We start from the raw sequence: 27,876 nt of genomic DNA on the forward strand, positions 1-27,876 counted from the left end.
CTGCTCTGCTGCTCTGCTGCTCAGCTCTGCAACACTGGCCCCCTCCTTACGGGATCCCCCGACTCTGCTCTGCTCCACAACCACCCCCTCTGCTCAGTTCCGGGGCTCTGCTCCCCTCCACTCACAGGACCCCCCTCTCTGCTCTGCTCAGGGGCTCCCCTCCAGGGCTCTTCTCCCGCATGGGCCCCCCCCCAATTTGCTCAGATCCGCTCCCCATCTCCCCTCCCCTCCAGCCATGGGGCCCCACTCTGCTCTGCTCCCTGGCTCCCATCCCCTCCCTTGCAGTCGCTCTGCTCCTGGACCCTGGCCACCTCCTCCGGGGCGGGGGGGCGCCTCGCTCTGAAGGGACTCTGCTGCTCTGCTGCTCTGCTGCTCTGGTCTGCTGCGAGACCCCAGCCCCCTTCTTGCGGGATGCCCCCCACTCAGCTCAGCTCCGTGACCTCCCCTCCAAACTGCAGCTCCCCTCCTGCGGGCCCCCCCCAGTCTGCTCCGATCTGCTCCCAGGCTCCCCTCCCCTCCCCTCCCGCCGAGGGGCCCCACTCTGCTCTGCTGCCTGGCTCCCCTCCCCTCCAGCCGAGGCCACCCCACACTTTGCTCCCCTGCCCTCCACCCGCAGCAGCTCCCCACTCTGCTCCTCCCCTCCAGCCGCAGGGGCCCCCCATTCTGCTCCTCCCCTCTATCCCTGCCCCCTCCTCGCTCCTCCTGAGTGAAGCACATCCTCACACAAGTTGTGGTTCTTCAGATCGCCTTCTTCTCTTGGGACTCACCTTTAGTGCTGTAATCCTCCTGGCGAGCTGTAGTGTACTCTGCGTAAGTGACCCTTGGCACCCCACAGCTCTGCACGAAGGTGGTCACACACACCCCCACCCATTCCCAGCTTATCTCCAGTCGAATCCCCTGACAGCTTGAAGTTAAGGTAGGTGATAGGGAAAAAGACAATGCTGCACCTAACCTCTCATCTCCTGCTTTGAGAGATGGCCTTGGATGCATGGCTCTGGGGTGAACTTGTGTGAGGACTGGCGGTTTCTGTCCAATGTGACACTTGGGCGTTACCCAAAACTCTGCACAGGATCTCCTTGGCCGGACAACCCGACTGGGTATCTGAGGGCCACTCTCCTCTACTGTCCTTACACATGGGCAGTAATGGTGAGGAACCTGATCATCCTGCGCTTAAGGCACTAAATTACATGCTGAAGTTTCGAGGGTTAGAAATCCTAGGTGCTCAGGCACTCAAGGTCTGAGGGACCCTGGTCAAATTGGCACCTGTCGGTAACATTGGTTAATTTATTTTCCCACAATGCTTGGCAAGGGAAGAGCAAAACTGATGCTCAGGACATTGGCCCTGGCCCACCTCAGCTGCCCTAACCAGAGCTTCTGGGCAGCTCAGAGGGCAGGAAACCACCCCCAGCTCAAGGGGAGTCAGCACAGCCCCAGTTGCAAGCATTCTGTTCGGGCAGCGTGAGGTACTCCAGGCCTTTCCCATTAGGGTTATCCCTGAAGGGAACTGCCCAGTGGAGTGTGATTCCTGGAATGTAGGACTTAAAGCCATGCCAGGAGCGAGCCTAACTCTCCCTGGGCCAAGGCTACTTGCTGATTATTGCCCTAAGAAATTGTTTCAAGTGTGAACATTTTCAAATTCTTTCATGCTTATGGCTGCCCTTGTTCAGGAGGGCAGTTCCCTCCAGTGGGTGCATTTGTCTGTTGGAGGGGTGCCCAGAGCTTATACTTACCTTCTGAATTAGATCTGCCAATTGATCGGGGTCAGAGAGCTAGCCTTTAGATGTGAAGACTGAACCAGCAAAGCTTGTTGTCCCTTCTTGAATGAGTGATTTTTTTTTTAAAGATTTTATTATTATTAGAAAGCCGGATATACATAGAGGAGAGACAGAGAGGAAGATCTTCCATCCAATGAATCACTCCCCAAGTGAGCCACAACGGGCTGGTGCGTGCCAATCCGATGCTGGGAGGCAGGAACCTCTTTCAGGTCTCCCACGCGGGTGCAGGGTCCCAAAGCTTTGGGCCATCCTCGACTGCTTTCCCAGGCCACAAGTAGAGAGCTGGATGGGAAGTGGAGCTGCCGGGATTAGAACCGGCGTCCATATGGGATCCCGGCACGTTAAAGGCCAGGACTTTAGCCGCTAGGCCATGCCGCCGGGTCCGAATGAATGATTTTGAATGGGTTCGAAGAAACAGCAACAGGCTGGCAGCCTCCCTTCAAGGGTACCTCAGCACCATTCACTGCCATTATGGGCCATAGAAGTGGGTCACCTCTTTCAATCGCTTGGATTGGGAAAATCCTGCCCTTTTACCAACAAACCATGAGGAAGGAAGAGGGGCTGCAGCAGACGTTTTTCTGTCCAATCTTGTCTATGTAATCTATTCTGAGCCATGTCAATGATCAGCACAGTAGAAGGAACTATTTGCTGTAGTTTTAGCGAAACTTTAGATAAAAGGATTCTATTATGAGATCTCCGACAGCCTTTATGGTGTACATTTGCTCCTAGAATTGGCTCAGGCATATGTAAGGCTGGATGATAATCCCATCACCCCATGATCCTGGCCTTGCTGCGAGGGCGGGCCCATCGCCCTGTCTGAAGGTCTCCATTTGCTCTCCTCACTGGGTAGCACACAGATTTCCTCTCCATTGTAACCACTTTCACCTTTGCCCTTATCTGCTTTTCCACCTTCTCTTGACCTCACCCAGGCCACCCTCAGGGCCTGAATTTCTCTAGCTCTACCTCATAGCCCTAACCCCTAGCTGGGAGGAACAGGGTAAGACATAAGCGATGTAACATTCATAAGAAAAAAATGGAAACTTGTTCTGTAACTTCATCTAGCAGTTATACATAAAAGTAACCAGTGGACCAAATCCACTGTTAAATTAACGCTAAGCACAAGATGAACCTATGTGCTTGCTTTACAAAACATTTCCAGGTTGAAGTATGTGAAAGAAGAGGTTGGAAGTCACAAAAGGTTGAATTTTATGTCTATTCTGACGTGTGTAGTGATTGTGCATGTTTGTTTAGTCAGTTAGAGTCCTATTACTTCTGTCCAGACAAGACTTCTATCTGTGTCATGAATTTAGTTGTTTTTGTTCATAATTGGGTCTGTGTATGACTGACAGACAAGATGGGATGGACCACGACTGGTCCCCTTTCTCTCTCCTGGTACGTAATTTGAGAGAGGTCTAACTCAACTAACAGGACTTGGTCAGACCCAACTCCCCACCTCTGCTGGGCTAAGGCTCCTATACCGTTTTCTTGCTGCTTAGTCTTCAGCTTACAGTGTTGTCCTGGCACTGATCAGGTCTAAAATTCAGTATCCATTCACATATTCAGTTACATGTTAAGTGTACTTTAATTTACACCTCAATTCTTCAGAGTTTGAAACCAAGTCTCCTGACTTTGAAAGTTCTAGTAGGATCCCTAGAACCTTCAAAGACTGAGACAGAACTTGGATAATATAATTGTCCTTTAAAATAATTTGATTGTAATCTCACAATATTATAAAATAGCATATGAGACATCAAATTTAGCATAAAGTAAATGAGAATTTATGTCCACTGGTCAAAATGTTTCCTAATCATGAAATTGGTCCAGATTTTAAATTATTTGTTCTTATTTAGAAAGAAGTGAGATTTTACCTTGCAGGAAAAACAGTTTGAAATTAGATAGTGAAATTGGTTATGATGTGTATAATTTCTGAATTTTCCTGTAAGACAATGGAATTGATGTCTGATTCCTTGTGAAGAACAACAGTGTTTTAACATCTCCTTTTACATGATTTCCATCTTATTGATAAGAGACTATCTAGGAATGTATTAGTTAAGACAACAGCCAAATTGAAATTTTTTGGTTCTCTTGAATTCAATAAAACAGAAGCGGACCCGGCGGCGTGGCCTAGCGGCTAGAGTCCTCGCCTTGAAAGCCCCGGGATCCCACATGGATGCCGGTTCTAATCCCGGCAGCTCCAATTTCCATCCAGCTCTCTACTTGTGGCCTGGGAAAGTAGTTGAGAATAGCCCAAAGCTTTGGGACCCTGCACCCGCGTGGGAGATCCAGAGGAGGTTCCTGGTTCCCGGCTTCAGATTGGCGCACACCAGCCGTTGCGGCTCACTTGGGGAGTGAATCATTGGATGGAAGATCTTCCTCCCTGTCTCTCCTCCTCTCTGTATATCTGACTTTGCAATAAAAATAAATAAATCTTTAAAAAAGTATTAAAATAAAACAGAAGCCAAGAAGCAGCTCCAGACTTACCAGCCATGCAAAAGGGAGGCACGTGCTTGCAGTCTGCCCTTTGGAACGAATTCAGGACCTTGGGCTCCTTCAGGTCCTCATTGTGATTCTCACCTGCCATTTGAGAAGGGGAAATTCCCTCATCATTGAGAAGGTTATTGGAAAAACTTCTGATTCCCGGTTTTGAGGCAGGTTTGTGTTAAAATGTGTTTCTACAAATTGGGAGAAATGGGTAAGACTTGCTGAAAGCAATAGTATTTATAATGTGGTATGTTTTTATTTATAGAATGTCTTAATTTGGAGTCTTACATGATTGTTTCAAAATGTAAATCGAGCAAATAAGCAGGCTATTAAGGAAGAGAATTGCTTGTAGAATATTGTCCTACAGAGGAGACTCGCAAGATGGCCAACATAGGAGGAAGACTGTGAGAGAGCTCACAGACAGAGAGGGCTAGAACGCGACAAAAACGTAAGTGGAGCAGCATAGAACTACAGGGAGAAGAACGTGAAGTTCCCTGGACAGTGTGGAACCAAAAAAATCCACACAACTCGGAAGAGCAACCAGGGAAAAACAAAACGAAGGGCAGGGAAGACGACTTTCCGCTCCTGACCTGCTGAGTCACCTTTGAATGCAGATGCTGAAAGCCGCAGACCGACCAGCACACGCTGGCCGTGAGGACCGGCGGTGATCGGGACCTGCTGGCATCTGCTCACCCTGGTCATCAGGACCCGCCAGGACTCCCCCCGCTGCGGACACCAGGACCCTGAGTCACCGGGACCCGCTGGCATCCTCCCATCCTGGTCGCCAAGCCCCGCCTGGACCTCCGCAGCCTCCAGGTTCCACCCGCCTACACCCGCCGAGACCAGCAACAGACGCAGTAGCTGAGAGACGCATCCGCGGCGAGGGTTCCCACCAGAGGAAGAGGCAAACTGCAAGAACCTGAGGTTTGAGTGAGTTGTGTGGGGACAGTGGTGGGTTGGAGGCTTCGGGAGTTGGCCCCCCAGGGGCATGCACAGAGCCTGAACACAATTGGTGCTCGTCTCCCCGCCCCTCCCCACCTCGAGACTCCAGCGTCTAGAGACACAGGGCGAGTGCCTTGAAACTGCCAAAGCTGTGTCTGGGAGAAAGGCAAAAGGCACACTGAATACTCCCCCGTGCCTTTGCGGTGTGGCACTCAGCTGGGCGGTGCTATCCCACAGGAACCCAAGCACGCCTCTGGGATGGACAGTCCAGTGCTAGCGCTGGGGCGGTCAGTCCCCTGCAAGCGCTGGGGTGGGCGGGCCTGCGCAGGAGGCATTCCCAGAGAGCACCTGGAATACCCCACGCCCTATAGTCCCGTGCTCCGAGCCCTGTGATCCTGCGCACAGAGGGCGCACACAGAGAGTGCCTTCACTCCCCCACGCCCTGTGGTAGCATACCTGTAGGGGACGAGCTGAGAGTGTGCTTTGAATCCGCTGGGCCCTGGAAGTGGCGCCCTGAGGTCCAGTGTTCTGGAGACGCACCAAAAGTGCCTTGAAAATTCCCACAGCCTGCCACTCCATGCCTGCAGACACCGATCTCTACAGGATAGTGCTTGGAGACCCCTCAGCACACTGGTGCCTAGGTCTCTCAAAAAAGAAACACTAACACAATGGGAAGAAATACCAGAAAAGGTAATGATCCAGATGAGAGTGCCAACACCCTACCAATAAAGAATCAAAAGCCAATGTCTATTTCGGAGATGCGAGATGAAGACATAGAAGATCTACCAGACAAGGAATTCAAAAAAATAGTGTTAAAATATGTCAGAGACAATGAGAAGAACTGGGAGGACTTCAAGGAATTCAAGAACCACATAACCTCAGAAATACAACAAATGAAAAGTAAAATCCTTTACTTAGAGCACAAAATTGAGAGCCTAACCAACAGAACAAATACAGCAGAAGAGAGGATCTCTGAAACGGAAGACACACAAAACGAACATACCCAGTTCATGAAACAGCTGGAGACAAGTCTGAACAAAGCCAATAAGACCATACAAGAAATGAAAGACAACCTCAGAAAATCAAATATTAGGATTATTGGCCTTCCTGAAGGAGCAGAAAAAGAGTCAGGAATGCAAATGGTGCTCGACGAAATTATACAGGAAAACTTCCAAAACACTTGGAACATGAACCCAGCTCAAATCCAGGACGGTCAGAGGACTCTCAGTAGATATGTCCCAAAGCGATCTTCACCCAGACATATGGTGCTCAAGTTCCACTCCAATGAAGACAAAGAAAGAATCCTGAGACAAGTACGAAGCAGAGAAAAGATCACATACAGGGGAAAACCAATCAGGATCACTGCTGACTTCTCTGAAGAGACTTTACAAGCAAGAAGAGAATGGACAAAGATCTTCCAAATCCTGAATCAGAACAACTGTCAACCAAGAATATTGTACCCAGCAAAGATCTCATTCGTATTTGAGAACGAAATCAAATACTTTCACAGCAAAGAGAAATTAGAAGAATATGCCAGCACAAAACCAGCTCTACAAAATCTTAGAAATGCACTAAATCCAGAAAAAAAGGAGGTGAATCATAAGCAAAGATGGCAAACAGGAAGATCTCCCCACTAAAGTCCACACAGGGAAGGGCAATTACACAGATATCAACACCCACAAAAACAAGTATGGCAGGGCAAAATCACAACCTCTCAATTTTAACTCTTAACACAAATGGCCTGAACTCACCAATCAAAAGACATAGATTAACAGAATGGATTATCAAACAGCACCCAACTATCTGTTGCCTACAAGAGACACAACTAACCAGAAGAGATTCGAAGAAGCTGAAAGTGAAAGGTTGGAAACAGATATTTCATGCCAATGGATGAGAAAAAAAGGCCGGGGTAGCTGTCTTAATTTCAGATGATGTGGACTTCAATCTGACACACATCAAAAAGGACAGGGAAGGACATTATATATTGGTGAACGCACTGATCCATCAGGAAGTAATTACCATTGTGAACATATATGCACCAAATTCAAACGCACCTAGCTACGTGAAGCAATTACTCACGGACTTAAGGGGAGACATAGATATGCACACAATAATAGTGGGTGATCTTAACACCCCACTAACAACAATAGACAGATCAACAAAACAAAAACTCAACAAAGAAACAACAGAGCTCATACAAACAATAGAACAACTGGACTTGGTTGACATTTATAGAATTTTTTACCCTAAGGCCACAGATTATACATTTTTTTCAGCAGTGCATGGCACCTTCTCCAGGATCGACCACATGATAGGACACAAAGCAAACCTAAATAACTTCAAAAAGATAGGAATCATACCATGTACCCTCTCAGACCACCATGGAATGAAGCTGGAAATCAGCAATTCAAAATGCCCCAGGAAATACAGAAACTCTTGGAGGCTGAACAATATGCTATTAAACGAACAATGGATCAGAGAAGAAATTAAAGATGAGATCAAAAAATTTATGGAAACCAATGAAAACTCTGACACAACATTCCAAAATTTGTGGGACACTGCCAAAGCAGTGCTACGGGGTAAACTCATCGCAATTGGAGCTCATGTCAAGGCCCAAGAGAGGCGCCAAATACAAGAACTAAACACACACCTCCAGGAATTGGAAAAACAACAGCAGAAGTGCCCCACACACAATAGGAAACAAGAAATCATCAAAACAAGGGAGGAAATCAACCAGATAGAAATAAAAAAAAAAAACATACACAAAATCAATGAATCAAAAAGCTGGTTTTTTGAGAAGATAAACAAGATAGACACCCCACTGGCCTGACTGACAAAGAAAAAACAAGAGAAGGCAAGAATTAACAGCATCAAAGATGAAAAAGGCAACATAACAACAGACACCGCATCCATTAAGGCCATAATTAGAAATTACTACAAAGCACTGTACTCCAACAAATCAGAAGATCACCAGGAAATGGAAAAGTTCTTAGACTCACACAACCTGCCAAAACTTAGCCCAGAGGCAACAAACGACCTGAACAAACCCATAACTGAAGTAGAGATTGAATCAGTGATTAAAGACCTCCCAACAAAGAAAAGCCCAGGCCCAGACGGCTTCACTCCAGAATTCTACAAAACATTCCGAACAGAACTGACCCCAATCCTCTACAAACTCTTCAAAATAATAGAAAAAGGAAGCAACCCTTCCAAACTCATTCTATGAAGCCAACATTACCTTAATCCCAAAACCAGACAGAGAAGTAACAGAGAAGGAAAACTACAGACCTATCTCTTTGATGAACATTGATGCTAAGATTCTCAACAAAATCCTAGCCAACAGAATTCAAAAACACATCAGACAGATCGTTCATCCAGATCAAGTAGGATTCATCCCTGGAATGCAGGGATGGTTCAACATTCGCAAATCCATAAATGTGATACACTACATCCAAAAACTGAAAAACAAGAATCACATGATAGTATCAATAGATGCAGAAAAAGCTTTCGACAAAATCCAACACCACTTCCTACTAAAAACCCTAACCAAGGTAGGCATAGATGGAAAAATCCACAACATAATTAAAGCCATATATGAAAAACACAACGCCAGCATCATACTGAATGGAGAAAAGCTGGAACGCTTCCCACTGAGATCTGGAACAAGACAGGGATGTCCACTTTCTCCACTACTATTCAACATAGTCCTAGAGGTACTCGCTGAGGCCATAAGACAAGAAAAAGAAATCAGAGGAATCCAAATGGGAAACGAAGAAGTCAAACTCTCACTATATGCAGATGATATGATTCTATATGTAGAAGAGCCAAGAGACTCAATACAGAGACTGCTAGAACTTGTACGAGAGTTTGGTAGAGTGGCAGGGTACAAAATTAATGAACAAAAATCAACAGCCATAGTGTATGCGAACAGCCCCAAGATGGAAAAAGACTTAACCAGCAAGATACCATTCAAAATAACAGAGAAAAGTATGAAATATCTGGGAATAAATCTAACCAAAAGTGCAGGAGACTTATTCAAAGAAAACTACAAACTACTTAAAAAAGAAATTGAACAAGACCTCAAAAGATGGAGTAACATCCCATGCTCCTGGATAGGTAAAATCAATATCATTAAAATGTCTATACTGCCAAAAGCAATATATACATTCAACGCAATCCCAATCAAATTGCCCAAAACATTCTTCATGGAACTGGAAACAATGATCCAAAAGTTCATCTGGAAGCACAAAAAACCACGGATAGCTAGAACCATCCTGAAGAACAGGAAGTTAGCAGGGGGAATCACAGTTCCGGACCTCTGGACATACTATAGGGCAGTGGTTATCAAAACAGCGTGTTACTGGCACAAAGATAGAGAGGAAGATCAATGGAGCAGAATAGAAACGCCAGAAGGAAACCCACACAGATACAGCCAAATAATCTTTGACAAAAAGACAAACGACAATCCAGGCAAATGGGAAGGTCTGTTCAATAAATGCTGTTGGGACAACTGGTTAATAGCCTGCAGAAACAAAAAAATAGATCCACATCTCTCACCATACACTAAGATCAGCTCTAAATGGATAACAGATCTAAACCTACATCCAGAAACCTTCAAACTTTTGGAAGAAAATGTTGGAAACACACTGGAACACTTAGGGGTAGGCCCTCACTTCCTAAAAAAGACTCCAGATGCAGTAGAAATCGAGACCAAAATAAACAATTGGGACCTCATCAAACTAAGAAGCTTCTGTACAGCTAGAGAAACAATCAACAAAGTAAAAAGGCAACCCACAGAATGGGAGAAGATCTTTGCACACGACATAGGTGATAGAGGGCTGATCTCCAGAATATACAAAGAGCTACAAAACAACCAAAATGTCAAAACAAACAAGCCACTCAAGAAATGGGCATGGGAAATGGGCAAACACTTCACAAAGGAACAAACCCAAATGGCAAATAAACATATAAAAAAATGCTCAAGTTCCCTGGCAATAAGGGAAATCCAAATTAAAACATCAATGAGGTACCACCTAACGCCAGTAAGACTGGCCCACATGAATAAAAGCACCAACAACACTTGTTGGCGAGGTTGCGGGGAAAAGGGATCCCTACTCCACTGCTGGTGGGGCTGCAGGCTGGTACAGCCTCTATGGAAATCAGTATGGAGAATATTCAAACAACTCAAATTCAACATACCGTATGATCCAGCAATAGCACTCCTAGGAATATATCCAGAACAATTGTTTTATAAGAAACCAACATGCACTCCTATGCTCATAGCAGCACAATCAGTAATTGCAAAAACATGGAAGCAACCAAAATGCCCATCAACAGAGGATTGGATAAGAAAGCTATGGTTCATCTACTCCATGGAATACTACTCAGCTATTAAAAAAAACAAAATGCAGTTCTTTGTGGCCAAATGGGATCAACTGGAAACCATAATGCTAAGGGAAATGAGCCAATCCCAAAAGGTTAAATACCACATGTTTGCCTTAATTTAAGATGATATGATGTTATGTATAACATGTTATGTTTTGAATGTTATATGTTATGTATAAACTAAATTGAAGTATAGGTGAGGTGGTCACAGAAGGTGGCTGGGAACTCGCATTTACTTTCAACATGTTGGTTACTCATTACTATGTCAATTAATTCCATAATGATGTAAATTTTTGCTGATGGTATGATGGAGCTTTCAATTGACTGGGATAATACTCTGCTAGCTCTGTCTTCAGACCAGAGAGGGTATACCTAAGAAGACGTTGAACTTGACTGGACAATAAGATGCTGGACTCTATGTTTGGTGTATGCTTGCAAAGGGGGAATCTCAACTGAACTTGAGCTGTGGTTATGCAACAAGGTGGAGGAATCCACCATGGTGGGAGAGTTTGGGGAGGGGTGGGAGAACCGAAGTATCTATGTAACTGTGTCACATAATACAATGTAATTAATGAAGTTAAATAATTAAAAAAAAAGAAAAAAAAAGAATATTGTCCTACAGAAGTATGGCTATCGTGGAATGGAAAAGCTGGGACAAAATACTAAAGGCTTAAGCATGTTGAGAAATGAACCTTGCAAGTTTTACATATAGAATTGTCTATACTATAAGATACTACTACCACATTGTTGAAGTGTTTAACATTAATACCTAGTGTACACCGACATTAGAATTAAGGGTGCATACATAGGAATGCTAGTAAATTTGAGAATTTACACGGGAGAGGTCTGGCGCAATAGCTTGGCAGTTAAGGGGTCTGGTGCAGTAGCCTAGTAGCTAAAGTCCTCACTTCAACCATGCCGGGATCCCATTTGGACACTGGTTCTAATACCGGATGCTTTGCTTCCCGTCCAGCTCCCTGCTTGTGGCCTGGGAAATCAGTAGAGGACAGCCTAAAGCCTTGGGACTGTGCACCCATGAGGGAGTTCTGGCTTTGGATTGGCTCAGCTCTGGCCATTCTGGACACTGGGTGAATCAACCAGTGGATGGAAGATATTTCTGTGTCTCTGCTTCTCTCTGTAAACCTGCATTTCCAATAAAATAAAGAATCCAAAAAGAATGATGTGGAACACTCAAAAAGACATAAGACATTTCAACAGAAAATGAAATTAGAAAATCAATGCATGATATGAGAAGTTTGGCAAGGACTGACCTTGAGGAATTGAACAGATATTACAAAATCAACTGCAGACTGGCTCTAGTGAGCAGCAGGCTGAGCTACTGCCTGTGTACTGATCTCCTATGAGCTCCGATTCAAGTCTTGGCCATTCTACCTTGGATCCAGATGTCTGCTAATATGTCTGCAGAGGCAGCAGAAGAGGGCAGAGGTACTTGGGTCCCTGTCAGCTACAAGAGGGACAGAGCTCCAGGCTCCTGGCTATCCAGTGGCCCAGGCCTTGATGTCAGCCATTGAGATGGAGGATCTGTCTCCCCCTCTTTATCTACCTTGCAAATCAAGTATTTCTTAAAGAAAAATTAAAAATGAAAATAGTTGAAAGTCAAGATAAATGAGGATCAACAGAATTAAAAAAATATTTGAACTTGAAGACAGGTTCAATATTTTCTAGCCAGCTTTTAAAAAAATGTGAGAAAGGGAATGAAAGCAGCCCGAGAGCTTTGAGACCTTACTGAAATGAACACTTTCTTGGAATTCCTGAGAGGAAGAGAGTATGCCGCATATTCAATGAAACAGCTCATAACTTCCCTGATCTTAATAAGTACACCTCCAAGTACAGAAGGCCCATAGGATGTCAATTGACAGGATCAGAAAAGATCCATGTTCCCTTGACCTATTGTGGTCCAGCTCTTTTAAGTACAAACAATTGTTCATTCTCAAAAGGAAAGCACTGTCGTTTTCAAGGGGACCTCCACTAAACAAACAACATTGTCAAACAGAAATTTTATAGGCCAAGAGGGAATTGAATGGTTTATTTCAAGTTGTGAAGAAAAAGTAAGCCTATCAGCCAAAAATACTTGGCTGAGTAGAACTATCCTTTATAAATTGTAAAACATTCTCCAAAATGAGTGAAAGTCAGAAAAGTCATCAGAATCAACTGGCCTCCTAAAACTTGTTTGAGGGAAATGTACAGACAGAAGCAAATAAAAGGTAGCAGGCTAGCATCATGAGAACATGCAAAACTTCTATTTATTCTCATTACAAAGTCAGATATACAGAGAGGAGAGACAGAGAGGAAGATCTTCCGTCCGACAGCTCACTCCAAGTGGCCGCAATGGCTGGAGCTCAGTCAGTCCGAAGCTAGGAGCGCGGGCCCCCCATGTGGGTGCAGGGTCCCAAGGCTGTGGGTCATCCTTGACTGCTTTCCCAGGCCACAAGCAGGGAGCTGGATGGGAAGCAGAGCCGCCGGGATTAGAAACAGTGCCCATATGGGATCTTGGCATGTGAAAGGTGAGGACTTTAACCACTACGCTATCGTGCTGGGCCCAAAATGGAAAACTTTGAAGCTCACCCATAACTGGATGAAGAATAATCAGAAGAAACCAACTAATTTTTAAGTGCATAGATTACTTATTAATAACAGCTACTTACTGTTACTACTTATTAGCAACAACTTTGAACGTCAATGGAACACACTCCCAGGTAAGATAGTGATTGGCTAAATGGATTAAAAAATAACCAAGGATATGTACCTTAAGAAACTCATTAGTAAAGACACACACTGGTGAAAAGATGGAAAAAAATGTTCTACCTAAGTGGAAACCTAAAGCAAGCAGGAGTAGTGAATTAGACAAAATACACTTCAGCCAAAAGCTATAAAAAGATGCAAAGATCATCAGATAGTGATCAAGGAATTAATTCAACAATAAGATGGGACAGATTGGGTACTATATATCCATTCCCACAGCATGTCATTTTCTTGAAAAGCCTTATTACATCTAAAGGCAGGGTCCGACAGTGTGGCCTAGTGTTTAAGTCCTCGGCTTGAATGCTTTGGGATCCCATATGGATGCCAGCTCTAATTCCAGAAGCTCCACTTTCCATCCAGCTCCCTGCTTGTGCTCTGGGAAAACAGTCAAGGACAGCCCAATGCCTTGGGACCCTGCACCTGCGTGGGGTAAATGGAGGAAGTTCCTGGTTGGATCGGCGCAGCACCGGCCATTGTGCTCACTTGGGGAGTAAACATCAGATGGATGATCTTCCTCCATCTCTCCTCCTCTCTGTATATCTGATTTTGTAACAAAATAAATCTTTTTAAAAAATACATACATATCTAAAGGGAGAGTCAAGCTCCAGATCAAGAAAAGTGAAGTTAAGTAATCAACTAACATGTCAGTGAAGCAGAAACAAAAACAAAAACAAAAACAAAAACAAAAAAAAACCCACAAAAAAAACAGAAAAAAAAACAAAAACAAAAAACAAAAAGAAAAACCACAGTTCTAGGGTATACAGACACTGACACAGCATTCATTGCAATAGCTTTAGAATATGTACTTGAATACACTAAACTTCCTCTAAGACCACATATTAAACCACAACAAAAAGTACATCATATCTTTTCTAATCACAAAAATATAAATCCAGACAAATTTGGTAATATAAAGCCATAGATTGAGGGGCGGGCCCTGTGGCTCAAGAGGCTAATCTTCCATCTTGCACATAGGCATCCATGTGGGCACTGGTTCATGTTCCGGGGGCCTCACTTCCCATCTAGCCCTCAGCTTATGGCCTGCAAAAGCAGTGGAGGATAGTTCTCGTGCTTGGACCCTGCACCTGTGTGGAAGACCTCAAAGAAGCTCCTGGCTCTTGGCTTGGGATTGGTTCAGCTCCGGCTATTGCAGCCATTTGGAGAGTGAACCAGTGGACACAAAATCTTCTCTTTGTAACATCTGCCTTTCAAATAAATCTTGAAAACAAAACCATCTGCAGATTAAATATTATGATCCTGAAATCCAAAGAAGAAATGTGGAAGAAATCCAAAAGAAAACTTAAAAATCGAATGAAATGAAAATACAGCATTTCAAAACTTACATAAGACATCTAAAGAAATACTAAGTAAAGGTTGAAGCATTAAATGCCTACATAAAAAAAATGGAAAGGTTTCAAACAGGTTAGGTGCATTTTGGGTATCTAGAGAAGGCAGAATAATCTAAATCCCAAAGTTAAAAGAAATAAAGATCAAACCAGTAAATGAAGAGAAAAACATGAAAGATCAGTGAAACAAAGGTTATTTCAAAAAGAAATAAAACCAGCAAACTTATAGACTAACCTAGAAACAAAACATTGAGAAGAAATTAGAGAGCTGGGCCTGGCGGCGTGGCCTAGCAGCTAAGGTCTTTGCCTTGAACGCTCCAGGATCCTGTATGGGTGCTGGTTCTAATCCCAGCAGCTCCACTTTCCATCCAGCTCCCCGCTTGTGGCTTGGGAAAGCAGTCAAAGAGAGCCCAAAGCCTTGGGACCCTGCACCCACATGGGACACCTGGAAGCAGCTCCAGGCACCTGGTTTCGGATCGGTGCAGCACGGGCCATTGCACTCTCAGTATGGAGAACATTCAAACAACTCAAAATCAACATACCGTATGATCCAGCAATAGCACTCCTAGGAATACATCCAAAACATCTGTTTCATGAGAAACCAACATGTACCCCTTTGATTATAGCAGCACAATCAGTAATTGCAAAAACATGGAAGCAACCAAAATGCCCATCAGCAGAAGACTGGATAAGAAAGCTATGGTTCATCTACTCCATGAAATACTATTCAGCTATTAAAAAAACCAAAATGCAGTTCTTTGTGGCCAAATGGGCCCAACTGGAAACCATAATGCTAAGGGAAATGAGCCAATCCCAGAAGGTTAGATACCACATATTTGCCTTAATTTAAGATGAAATGATGCCAGTTCGAAAAACAGTACCTGTAAATTGTAGTATTATTCCAAGCCCAAACAGTCTGTAGCTCATGCAATAAGATATTGTGATGTAACCAATGAACCAACAATCAATGTGAGTCAAACTGCTTATGATCTACATCAAAGAATTGTAAAACCTGATATACTTTTAAGACCCTATGCTACCCGGAAGTGGGGTGGGAGAGCAGAGAAATCTTCCATCTGATTAGAATGTGAGGAAGACGTGAAGTATAACCTGTCAGGAATGGAACAAGTAACTCAAACTACAAAGACATATAGGGGGAATCAAGAGCGATCCTGACAATCTCTTAACAGGTCGTACACACAGAGCAGGGGGGCACCCCAGAGTGGAGCAGGTGGACAGGAGGAGGCTTGTATCCCAACCCTGTAGACTCCCGCATCCTCACCAAGGACTATCACTACGGGCACCAAGGACTACATCCCAACCACCAAGAAGAACATAGGGAATTGGAGTGCCTTCGGAGCCTGCGAATTCTGAGGTCATCCACCCCCATCTGGATCTCCCACATGGGATGGAAGAAGCCCAAATCCTTCCTGGCAGGATCCAAGGTCATCGGAACAACAGCCAGCAGCCCTGAGCAGTCTGCAGAAACAGAAGAACAGTAAACTTCCTTTGGGACTAGGGAGAGGAGCTTTCTCTGATCCTTACTTAGTTCCAACTTTGGATCCCCACCCTCTCCTGCAAGGACCAGAGACCCCCCCAAAAAAAAAACATTAGGATAGAGAACAACAAGGAAAGCTTAGAACCAGGAGGAAATGGTCGGCGTGGACTCACACATACCTTACTAGGGAGGACACAAAGATTGGTTACTCCTCACTAAGGCATTGAAGATTACTCTGCACACCCCTCCTAAAACTGGTCTGCACCTCAACTGTTGACAAATGCCTTGTCAGTTATAAGCCAGTTTAGACTATCCTAAAATCTGCCAAGTTCAGCAACATTATGTTTTTTTTAATTATTTATTATTTAACTTCAGTAATTACATTGTATTATGTGACACAGTTACATAGATACTTGGGTTCTCCCCACCCCTCCCCAAACCCACCCACCATGGTGGATTCCTCCACCTTGTTATATAACCACAGCTCAGGTTCAGTTGAGATTTCCCCATTGCAAGCGTATACCAAACAGAGTCCAGTATCTTATTGTCCCGTCAAGTTCAACGGCTTCTTAGGTATACCCTCTCTGGTCTGAAGACAGAGCCAGCAGAGTATCATCCCAGTCAATTGAAAGCTCCAACATACCATCAGCAAAAATTTACATCATTATGGAATTAATTGACATAGTAATGAGTAACCAATATGTTAAAACTAAATGCGAGTTCCCAGCCACCTTCTGTGACCACCTTACCTATACCTCAATTTTAGTTTATACACAACATATAACATTCAAAACATAACATGTTATACATAACATCATATCATCTTAAATCAAGGCAAACATGTGGTGTTTAACCTTTTGTGATTGGCTCATTTCCCTTAGCATTATAGTTTCCAGTTTGGCCCATTTGGCCACAAAGAACTGCATTTTGTTTTTTTTAATAGCTGAGTAGTATTCCATGGAGTAGATGAACCATAGCTTTCTTATCCAATCCTCTGTTGATGGGCATTTTGGTTGTTTCCATGTTTTTGCAATTACTGATTGTGCTGCTATGAGCATAGGAGTGCATGTTGGTTTCTCATAGAACAAGTGTTCTGGATATATTCCTAGGAGTGCTATTGCTGGATCATACGGTATGTTGAATTTGAGTTGTTTGAATATTCTCCATACTGATTTCCATAGAGGCTGTACCAGCCTGCAGCCCCACCAGCAGTGGAGTAGGGTTCCCTTTTCCCCGCAACCTCACCAACAAGTGTCGTTGGTGTTTTTATTCATGTGGGCCAGTCTTACTGGCGTTAGGTGGTACCTCACGGGAAATGGGCAAACACTTCACAAAGGAACAAACCCAAATGGCAAATAAGCATATGAAAAAATGCTCAAGTTCCCTGGCAATAAGGGAAATCCAAATTAAAACATCAATGAGGTACCCCCTACATTATGTTTTAACAGTATAAACTGCTAAATACTCCAATGAAAATAGACACGAGACAGCTGAATAGTACCCTATAGCCATTTTAAGGTGTATGGAAGCCGGTTCTGTGTATAAACTAAAATTGAAATGCCAATGAAGTACTCACAGGATGTGGTTAAGAACTTGCATTTTAATGTACTGATTACTCAATACCATGTCAATTAACTCCATAATGTTGTAAATTGTTGCTGATGTTTTGTTGTGGCTTTAATTGATTGGCATGATATTCTGCCAGCTCTATTTTCAGACCAGAGATGGTCTCCCCAAGAAACCTGGAGTTTATCTGGACAATAAGATGCTGGACACTATGCAAACTACATGGTTGCTATGAAAGAATCTTGACTTAATTTGAACTGAAATACTGCAACAAGGTGGAACAATCCACCATGGGGGGATGGCATGGGGAGGGGTTGGAGGAATCCCAGAGCCTATGAAACTGTCACGTAATGCAACGTACTTCATAAAAAAAAGTGAGGGAATTGTAACTCAAATAATCCACAAGTCTAATTTTCATTGTAGTTAGACTTCCTCTAGGGCTAAGAAGTAGGTCCATTGTCTAATTTGATCATCATTAATTTCCCACTTTTTACCCACAGCTGTCCAAAGAATAAAAATCCAAAACACATCTAGCCAGAAGGCAGAAAATACAAGCTAAAAATTATGGAATTCTCACAAGTTGGGTACTTAGCCAGGAACAGGTGTACTTTTCCTAACATTGGTGAGCTAGAGAACTCACATACACTGTCTCTTTCAACCAGTCTTTAAAATGTTTGTGGAGAATGATCATGAAAGACAACATATGGATTTCAAGTCTGCATGGAAACTTCTCTTTTGACTCCATTTTTACGGACTTTGTGAAGCATCCCACTTCCTACTTCCTCAAACACCTCCACGAGGCAGAGAAGCGCCAGACTTTCATCCTTGTCTGATCTTCTCCTATCTCGGTATTGAGCGTTTGAGCATTACTCCCACGTTTGTCTACACGAGGAATGTTGCTGGCCAATGCTGACAAATTAACGTCTAGTCCAACGCACGTGTCAGTTTCTCTACCATGCCGTAACAGTAAATAACTTCAGAAGTACTCTCAACATTATGGCTTTTCTAGAAATCACTTGGTCCCTAAATGATGGAAAACAATCCTTACTGACGTGTATGCATAATTCCGGTAAGGCAAATCTCACTTGGAATCCACACAGCTCATCAGAAGCTCCGAGATCAAGAATGATCTACTAGGTGATGCTAGGGAACGCGGGGCTATGCTTAACAGATGAAGCTGTAACAGCCTAATGGAAAATTGAGACATTTGAATTTTTAGTAGGAAATGAGCTAAAAGCAGATAACTATTTAAGAACCTTAATGGGGTGAAGTTCATGCTCACACAAGCCATCTTTCTTTACAATTCTTGCTTGTGTGTGTGTTTAGGAAGTTTCAGCCCCGTGCATATGGAGTAATTCTGACAGCCTAGTTATCCTTGAAAAAAAGGCCAGCATTGGTTTAGGAATGGGCTACCAACATGGGATATGTTCAGCTCACAATGTACTGGCCTTCAGTATTTTAGTTGGAGAGTTAAGATTTTGGACCTGGTGAGGTGGCCTAGCAGTTAAAGTCCTCGCCTTGAATGTGCAGGAATCCCATATGGGCACTGCGTCTAGTCCTGGCAGTCCCGCTTCCCATCCGGCTCGCTGCTTGTGGCCTGGGAAAGCAGTTGAAGATGGCCCAAAGCCTTGGGACCCTGCACCCACGTGGGAGACCTGGAGGAGGACCTGGGCTCCTGGCTTCAGATTGGCTCAGCTCCAGCTGTTGCGGCCACTTGGCGGAGGGAATCATTGGACAGAAGATTGTCCTCTCTCCTTTCTACATGTCTGGCTTCCCCCCAAAAATAAATGAATCTTTAAAAAAATATTCTTACTGTAAAGTCAGATTTACAGAGAGGATGAGGAGACAGAAAAATCTTTCATTTGCTGAGCCACTCCAAGTGATTGCAACAGCCGGAGCTGAGCCAGGAGCTTCTAGGTCTCCCATGCCAGTACAGGGTCGCAAGGCTTTGGGCTGGCCTTGACTGCTTCCCCAGGTCACAAGCAAGAAGCTGGATGGGAAGTGGAGCAGCCGGGATACAAGTGAGCAAGCAGCCCTGTGGGATCCTGGCACTTGCAAAGGTGTGGACTTTAGTCAGTAGGCTACTGCTCCGGGTCCAGTTGGAGATTTGTCACTCAAATGTTTACGGTTAAAGATCCTGATAAGCCATAGAATGCGTTTACATGTAAAATAGTAGCAAGTGAGTACAGCATGGTTTTGCACATGATTTCCTGCACATCTGCAGGTAAGTAGTTCAACAGTTGTTCAAACGATAGCAGACACCATCCCTCTGACTATGTATTTCACTGGAACTGTTCATCTTATTGAGAGTTTCTGGCAGCAAAGCATGATATTCCAACAATTCCTTCATTTTGCTTGACTGAAAAAAAGAAAAAGCTGCCCAGTGACTGCAGTAAACCTTGTTCTTAAGGTAAGATTACCAGGGAACTAAGCAAAAACATACATTCAGACTATTTGATTTGTTGATGTCCGTTTGGCATTGGTAGGGGACTTGTGCATTGTTTTCTGCAATAGAAAACATGGCATCACACAGTCAATCTTTCCAAGGCTTCAGGGAACTGGCCTCGCTTCTCCTACCCAACTCTCAGTAGACTGCAACTGAGAATTACTGTCATGTTTTTGGAGTTCTTTGAGGTTAGACAATGTGATTTCAGTCTCTGGCTCTTTCCACAAACCAAAATTTATAGTCAGCACTTATTGATAGTTTTACGCTATTGAATAATGTTCAGTCCTGTAAGACATCGGAGAGGATGCTGGCAAATGCTTTCCTCCTATACATCACTCCCAAGTTACTTAGCTCCCCTCAGTACCTTCCCGTCAGCATTCCAAGTGCCTCATTTACTCCAACTCCCTGGTTTCTGATGAGATGGAAATAGATATTTTAAGAGGATCTTCTCTCTCTCTCTCTCTCTCTATCTATCTATCTATCTATCTCTCTCTCGCTCTCTCTCTCTCTCTCTCACACACACACACAAACACACACACACAAGAAGTCATAGTATATTTCTCCCATGGGAAGGGATGACTGATCAAGAAGGATGGCTGTTTTAAATTTTATTATTTATTTGAAAGAATGGAGGCAAGTAGACACTTGCCTCTTATACTTACTGAAATAAACCAGTCCCCCAAAGACAAATGGGTTCCTTCCTGTTTGTTAGCTAATACAGAGTACAGAAGTGCAATATGACTGAAACTGACACCTTGAGATTTGATTAATGTTTATAACCCTCATCTGTACTCTTGAGAAATAGTGGTTTTTCTACTTACTACTTGTGGAATTCTTTAATGGAGGATTAAACTTGTGGTTATAACCTCAAAGTATGCTGCAGTGAAAAGTTAAACAAAAATTATAAAGGAAGGAGGAGAAAAGGCGAGAGTGTGGCAGAAGGCTAGACAGGTTGGGAAATCTCATTATGCTCTTAACTTTAAGTAAAATACAAGGAATGCATTCCAGTTAAATAAAACTTTACAAAAAAGAGAGGAGAGTAAGAGAATAGAGAAAGATTTTCTATTAAACGATTTAATCTCAAAATGCCAAAGGCAGCTGTCAGATATCCATCCCCAGGTGTATGCGGATGGCAGGAACCTAGCTGTGCAGATTATCACTTGGTTACTTCCAGGGTTCATTAAGATGAAGTTAGCATACTTGGCATATGCTTGCTAAGAGGGAATCGCAACTGAACTTGAACTATGGTTATGCAACAAGGTGGAGGAACCCACCATGGGGGGAGGGTGTGGGGAAGTGTGGGGAGAATCACAGTTCCTATGAGATTACAACACAATGTAATTAATGAATAAATTTAATAAAAAAACAAAACAAAACAAAACAAAAGAAAAACAAAAAAAGATGAAGTTTAGAGCCCGCAGTTGAGGCGGCATTGGAATCCAGACCCCATCAAACAGGCTACAGGAGTCCTCCAGCATCATCTTAATCTCTGCCAACATTTGCCTAGGGATGATATTTTAAACAGTTTAACCATAATAGTAGCAGGAACTAACTTAATCACATGCCTTTAGCAGGTAGGAAAACAAAATGTGAAGCCTGGACTTTGCCACCCAACATCCCTCCCCACGACCTCCCCTGCCCTGGCGCTTTACCTTAGGTTCTCTAGTTTTGGTGTTTCTGCTATGTGAAGTAGGATTCGAGTTACAGCTTTTCCATGAGCCAAAATGAGTTATGAGCACTTCATGTATTTGTCAAGAAACTTCTCTGTGCCTTTGTTTCTCATCTGTTGAATAGGATCACTGATTCCTACCTTCTGAAAGTCAGTGATAGTGTGCTTGGTGTAACACTTGGCATGCAGAATGCAGCATTGTTGTTGCCATCTGTGGATCCACTCGCAAAGTATTAATCAGAAATTGGATTCCCTACATATTAAGTGAATATTTCTCAAATTTGAAATCTAAGAATAGGATGGCTTATCTGTAGGTCCCTTAGTTTAGGGACCGCTATGCTGTTGGTTTGACCTAGGCACATAGAATGTACATATCAATATGTAATATTGTACCAAAAGACATACTCATAACCCAGGCTCAGAAATGACTAATCAAATCCTCAAACAGCATCAAGTGCTCATATAGACAGTATGAAAATACAGGTTCACAGATATTTCTTTTCCACATATATTCTTTATATAATGTTAACATATTATGGGAAAATAGCTGAACAGTTCCTTTTGTCCATGCCAGCAAAGTGACACAACAAGAGGGTAACAGAGCCAGCATTACTCAACATGCTCCTCTTTATTTTTCTCTAATTTAAATCTAGGCATCCCAGACTGGACGAGTCACTCTTTATGGACCTAAACTGCTCAAATAGTGGACAATTACTTAATAAATCCTTCTCCAACGCTCTCCCCCATATCCGGCCACATGCTGTGATGCATGACTGCTGGCCTTGTCCGAAGGCTTCTCTAAGCCAGTGACTCACCATAGCTCTGTTACCATGAAGCCAAAGATCAGCAGTCTCCTTATGTACAAACTATCGCTGCAAGTTTGATCAGTTTATTTATTGCATGAGTAGGTACCATTTATGACTCAGCCAAAACTTTTCTCATGTCAATAACAAACACAAATTAAGGATAAAGGGCCTGGTGGTATGGCCTAGCGGCTAAAGTCCTTGCCTTGAAAGCCCCGGGATCCCATATGGGCTCCGGTTCTAATCCCGGCAGCTCCACTTTCCATCCAGCTCCCTGCTTGTGGCCCGGGAACTCAGTTGAGGATGGCCCAATGCTTTGGGACCCTGCACCCGCATGGGAGACCTGGAAGAGGTTCCTGGTTCCCGGCTTCGGATTGGCGTGCACCGGCCATTGCGGCTCACTTGGGGAGTGAATCATTGGATGGAATATCTTCCTCCCTGTCTCTCCTCCTCTCTGTATATCTGGCTTTGCAATAAAAATAAATAAATCTTGAAAAAAATAATAAAACAGAAGCCAAGAAGCAGCTCTAGACTTACCAGCCATGGAAAAGGGAGGCGCATGCTTGCAGTCTGCCCTTTGGAACGAATTCAGGACCTTGGGCTGTAATAAAATGAATAAATCTTTTAAAAAATCTAAAGATAAAAAGGAACACTCTAAGTAAATCTACTTTTAAACCAAAAACCTTATTTTTTTCCCAACAGTTTTGATAGGTTGGCAGGGGAAGAGTCTACAACAATGTTTGTGTGAGTGCACTTCAAGACATCAATGGGAAAAAATGGAAATTAAGTGCAAGTGCAAAAAAACACTTGAAATCTCTGCAGTTTTTTGTAATTTTTTTCAAAAACTTGAAGACCACTGGGTTCATGGATTTTAGGGCTTTTTCTTTTGCACTAAACTTCTATTTCAATTGCACTTTGCTAGAACTTTTTACCCACTCTTGCAGATGATCTCAAATCCATCAAAGCAAACTATCTCGTGGATTTTTCTTCCACTGAATCTCAGTGGAAGAAAAATCCAAGGGTACACAGTACTTACTTCCACCTGATTTTCTTTTTTTTTTTTTAACTTTTTTTTTTATTATTATTTAACTTCATTAATTACATTGTATTATGTGACACAGTTACATAGATCCTTGGGTTCTCCCACCCCTCCCCAAACCCTCCCACCATGGTGGATTCCTCCACCTTGTTGCATAACCACAGCTCAAGTTCAGTTGAGATTCCCCCATTGCAAGCATATACCAAACATAGAGTCCAGCATCTTATTGTCCAGTCAAGTTCAACGGCTTCTTAGGTATACCCTCTCTGGTCTGAAGACAGAGCTAGCAGAGTATTATCCCAGTCAATTGAAAGCTCCATCATACCATCAGCAAAAATTTACATCATTATGGAATTAATTGACATAGTAATGAGTAACCAATATGTTAAAAGTAAATGCGAGGGGCCCGGCGGCGTGGCCTAGCAGCTAAAGTCCTCACCTTGAAATCCCCGGGATCCCATATGGGCACCGGTTCTAGTCCCGGCAGCTCCACTTCCCATCCAGCTCCCTGCTTGTGGCCTGGGAAAGCAGTTGAGGACGGCCCAATGCATTGGGACACTGCATCCGCGTGGGAGACCTGGAAGAGGTTCCAGGTTCCCGGCTTCGGATCGGCGCGCATCGGCCCGTTGCAGCTCACTTGGGGAGTGAATCATCAGACGGAAGATCTTCCTCTCTGTCTCTCCTCTGTATATATCTGGCTGTAATAAAATGAATAAATCTTTAGAAAAAAAAAAAAAAAGTAAATGCGAGTTCCCAGCCACCTTCTGTGACCACCTCACCTATACTTCAATTTAGTTTATACACAGCATATAACATTCAAAACATAACATGTTATACATAACATCATATCATCTTAAATTAAGGCAAACATGTGGTATTTAACCTTTTGTGATTGGCTCATTTCCCTTAGCATTATGGTTTCCAGTTTGGCCCATTTGGCCACAAAGAACTGCATTTTGTTTTTTTTAATAGCTGAGTAGTATTCCATGGAGTAGATGAACCATAGCTTTCTTATCCAATCCTCTGTTGATGGGCATTTTGGTTGCTTCCATGTTTTTGCAATTACTGATTGTGCTGCTATGAGCATAGGAGTGCATGTTGGTTTCTCATAAAACAATTGTTCTGGATATATTCCTAGGAGTGCTATTGCTGGATCATACGGTATGTTGAATTTGAGTTGTTTGAATATTCTCCATACTGATTTTCATAGAGGCTGTACTAGCCTGCAGCCCCACCAGCAGTGGAGTAGGGTTCCCTTTTCCCCGCAAGCTCGCCAACAAGTGTTGTTGGTGCTTTTATTCATGTGGGCCAGTCTTACTGGCGTTAGGTGGTACCTCATTGATGTTTTAATTTGGACTTTCTAACTTCATAGCAAGATTACTATGATACTCAAAATCACCATTACTTTTTCTATTGCTTTAAGATATTGAGATGTGACATCTCATTTCTGGTCAAGTCAGGCTTAATTATTTGGATCTACTCTCACTGATAAGCAGTAAAGCTAAATTTAAAGCATCTTTCTTAGCAACTGAAAAGCTGGCAAAACAGTATCTGGCAAAAACTGACAGGACAAAAAAGAACCTCATGCGATAAAACCTGAGAGCTGCTTTTGTGGGCTCTGTGACCTGAACACATTTGGTAGTGACATTTAGGAGAGGGTCAGACATCAGAGCCCTGTGTCTGCTGGAAGTTGAGAAGCTACTAGCAGACACACTCCCAAAAATTTCCACTGGACATCAGTTAGAATAAATGAGACACAGTAGAGTCCTCATATACCCATCCAGCCCGAGATTATATAGATGTATTTTTAAAGATTTTTCTTTGTAAAGGCAGATCTATACAGAGAAGGAAAAATAGGAAGATCCTCCATCTGCTGATAAAGAGACAATGGTCCGAGCAGAGTTGATCCGAAGCCAGGAGTTAGGAGCTTTTTCTGTGTCCCCAGGCTTTGGGCTATCCTATAGTGCTTTCCCAGGCTGCAAGCAGGGAGCTGGATGGGCAGTGGAGCAGCAGACACGCAGTGGCACCCATATGGGATCCTGGTGACTTCCAGGCAAGGATTTAGCCACTAGGCCACTGTGCTGGGTCCTTGGGGTCATAGTTTAAGGGAATTAATTTCAAGTCCTGAGCATCAATGAGGGGGTTGCAGGTGGGTAGGGAAGAGGTAAATCCTCTCCAGAGAGGTTAGTTTTCTGAGACCTCCACATTTATTGCTATATACAAACTTGCAAAATAATCTGTATGAAAGATTAGGTACACCAGGAAATAGGATATAAAGAGTGAGAAAAAGCAGAAGTAGATCCACAAATTGCACATTGAGAAACAGTAACCATGGGAAATGTGATCAACATTGTCTTTAAAGCAATAAAATACAAGCAGATTTAGAAGCAGAAGCAAAAGACATAGACTTGAAAATGATCTACTAGAACTTCTGGAAATGAAATTTTATACACAAAGTATTACCAAGTCAATAGATTTAGTCTATTAGACATACTTGACATGGGCAAAGCAGGCAGGCAGTGAGGGACAGGAAGCTGAATACTGCCAACACCCTAGCCATCCGCACTGCCATCTCCTCCAGGCTGTTTCCACATGGCCAAAGCCTCAGCAGACCTGCTCTGCATCCTGCAGCTAAGCCTCATTTTGCATCAGGTACAAGGTGTCCTTAACCACCATAAGGAGCTCACCACACATACTATAGCTACACTCCTTATGCTAGAAGGAAAATGTAACCCCAGCCAGGTGGGGAAATTGTCCCTTTTGAGATTGCCTGCACACATTATCTGAGTGAGGACTGTTCTTTTGTCCTACTGTTCATCTGTCTCTCCTTTGTGTTCTTACTTGTAGAATGACAAAAGCCTGCAGTTGAAGTCTAGCTGGGGCGGGCGGGTGGGTGGGGAGCTGGCAGGAGCTGAGCCTCTCCAACTACCTCCAGGGCTCCTGAGCCCTACAACACCACCAGGAGGCTGCATTTCCCACCATTACTAAACTGAGATCAAAGATGTTGTACAGCATGGAGGTGCAAAACATGTTAAGAGACAAACAGAACTCCTGACATGATGGTTGAAAATGAATCCCAACCTGTTTAATCCGAGTTCTAGGATTTCCAGAAAGAAAGACAATGAACAGAGGTAGTCTGAGGTTTCTCCATAGTAACTGTCTACACGTTTTTTAAGTGCAACTTATTTCTTCAAAAGCATCTGATTTTCATGAAAACAATCACTGGAAAACTATTTTGTTACTTTAAATAAAAATGACAGCATTGTAAAATAATAGACAACAGTTCCTGGGCTTGGCAAAACATAGCACTACACAGGCGAAACATACATAAAGCATATGATGGGGAACAAGAGGCCCTGACCATAGGAGTATCTTTAGCTCGGTAGCCACGAGCAGACAGCAGTTCCCGGGCTTGGAAGCATTTTGCACTTGCATAGGTGTTGCACACAAAAAGGCATACGATGGGGTACAAGAGGCCTAGACCCAATCTCACAGCCTCTGCTGTTCCTCTGCCAACAGATCAACCCGCAGTTACAACACAAGGGTGCCCACCTGCTCATGTGCATCAGTAAAGTCCTATTGTTCCATAACTCTGGCAGTCTGTACCTCAACATTGTTCATTGTCACCAAGGTAACTGGTGGTGGCGGCTGCTGATGTACTGACTATGGTGGTCGCCATTATGCCAGTCTCTTTTATTCTTTATCAGGCCAACAGAGGCCTCTCCGTCAGTCCCAACAGACACAGGCAGGATTCAGGGCAGGGGCTGAAGAACAGCAGAATTGCAATTGCCATTCCAGCACGCTGTCAGGGTGCACTGGAACGTGGTATCATTTACTTCAGAGGTGTTTTCTGTATGTGAGAGAGAAACATGGGGATAACACAGGCAGACACAAGCTTCAAATTCAAGGAGCTGAGGTTCACCCATGTGAGCGAGTCCTCAAGTTCAGAGGAATGATGGAACTAATAGATTCCACAGGAATCATTGCATTCCTAAAGAAGGGAAAACGGGGTGCTTGCCAGTCATGTCCAAACCCCACAAAGCTGCCACGTAGAGAAGGTGGGTATTTTCCCTGTGGTAATAACAGGGGAATGATAAGCAAAAGCACGGGCAGAGATTATGCTATTTATAAAGGGAGGACCAGACCCCCAACAGCTGGGGTCA

Source organism: Ochotona princeps, chromosome 2, assembly GCF_030435755.1.
Source record: "Ochotona princeps isolate mOchPri1 chromosome 2, mOchPri1.hap1, whole genome shotgun sequence".
NCBI classification, from domain to species: Eukaryota; Metazoa; Chordata; class Mammalia; order Lagomorpha; family Ochotonidae; genus Ochotona; species Ochotona princeps.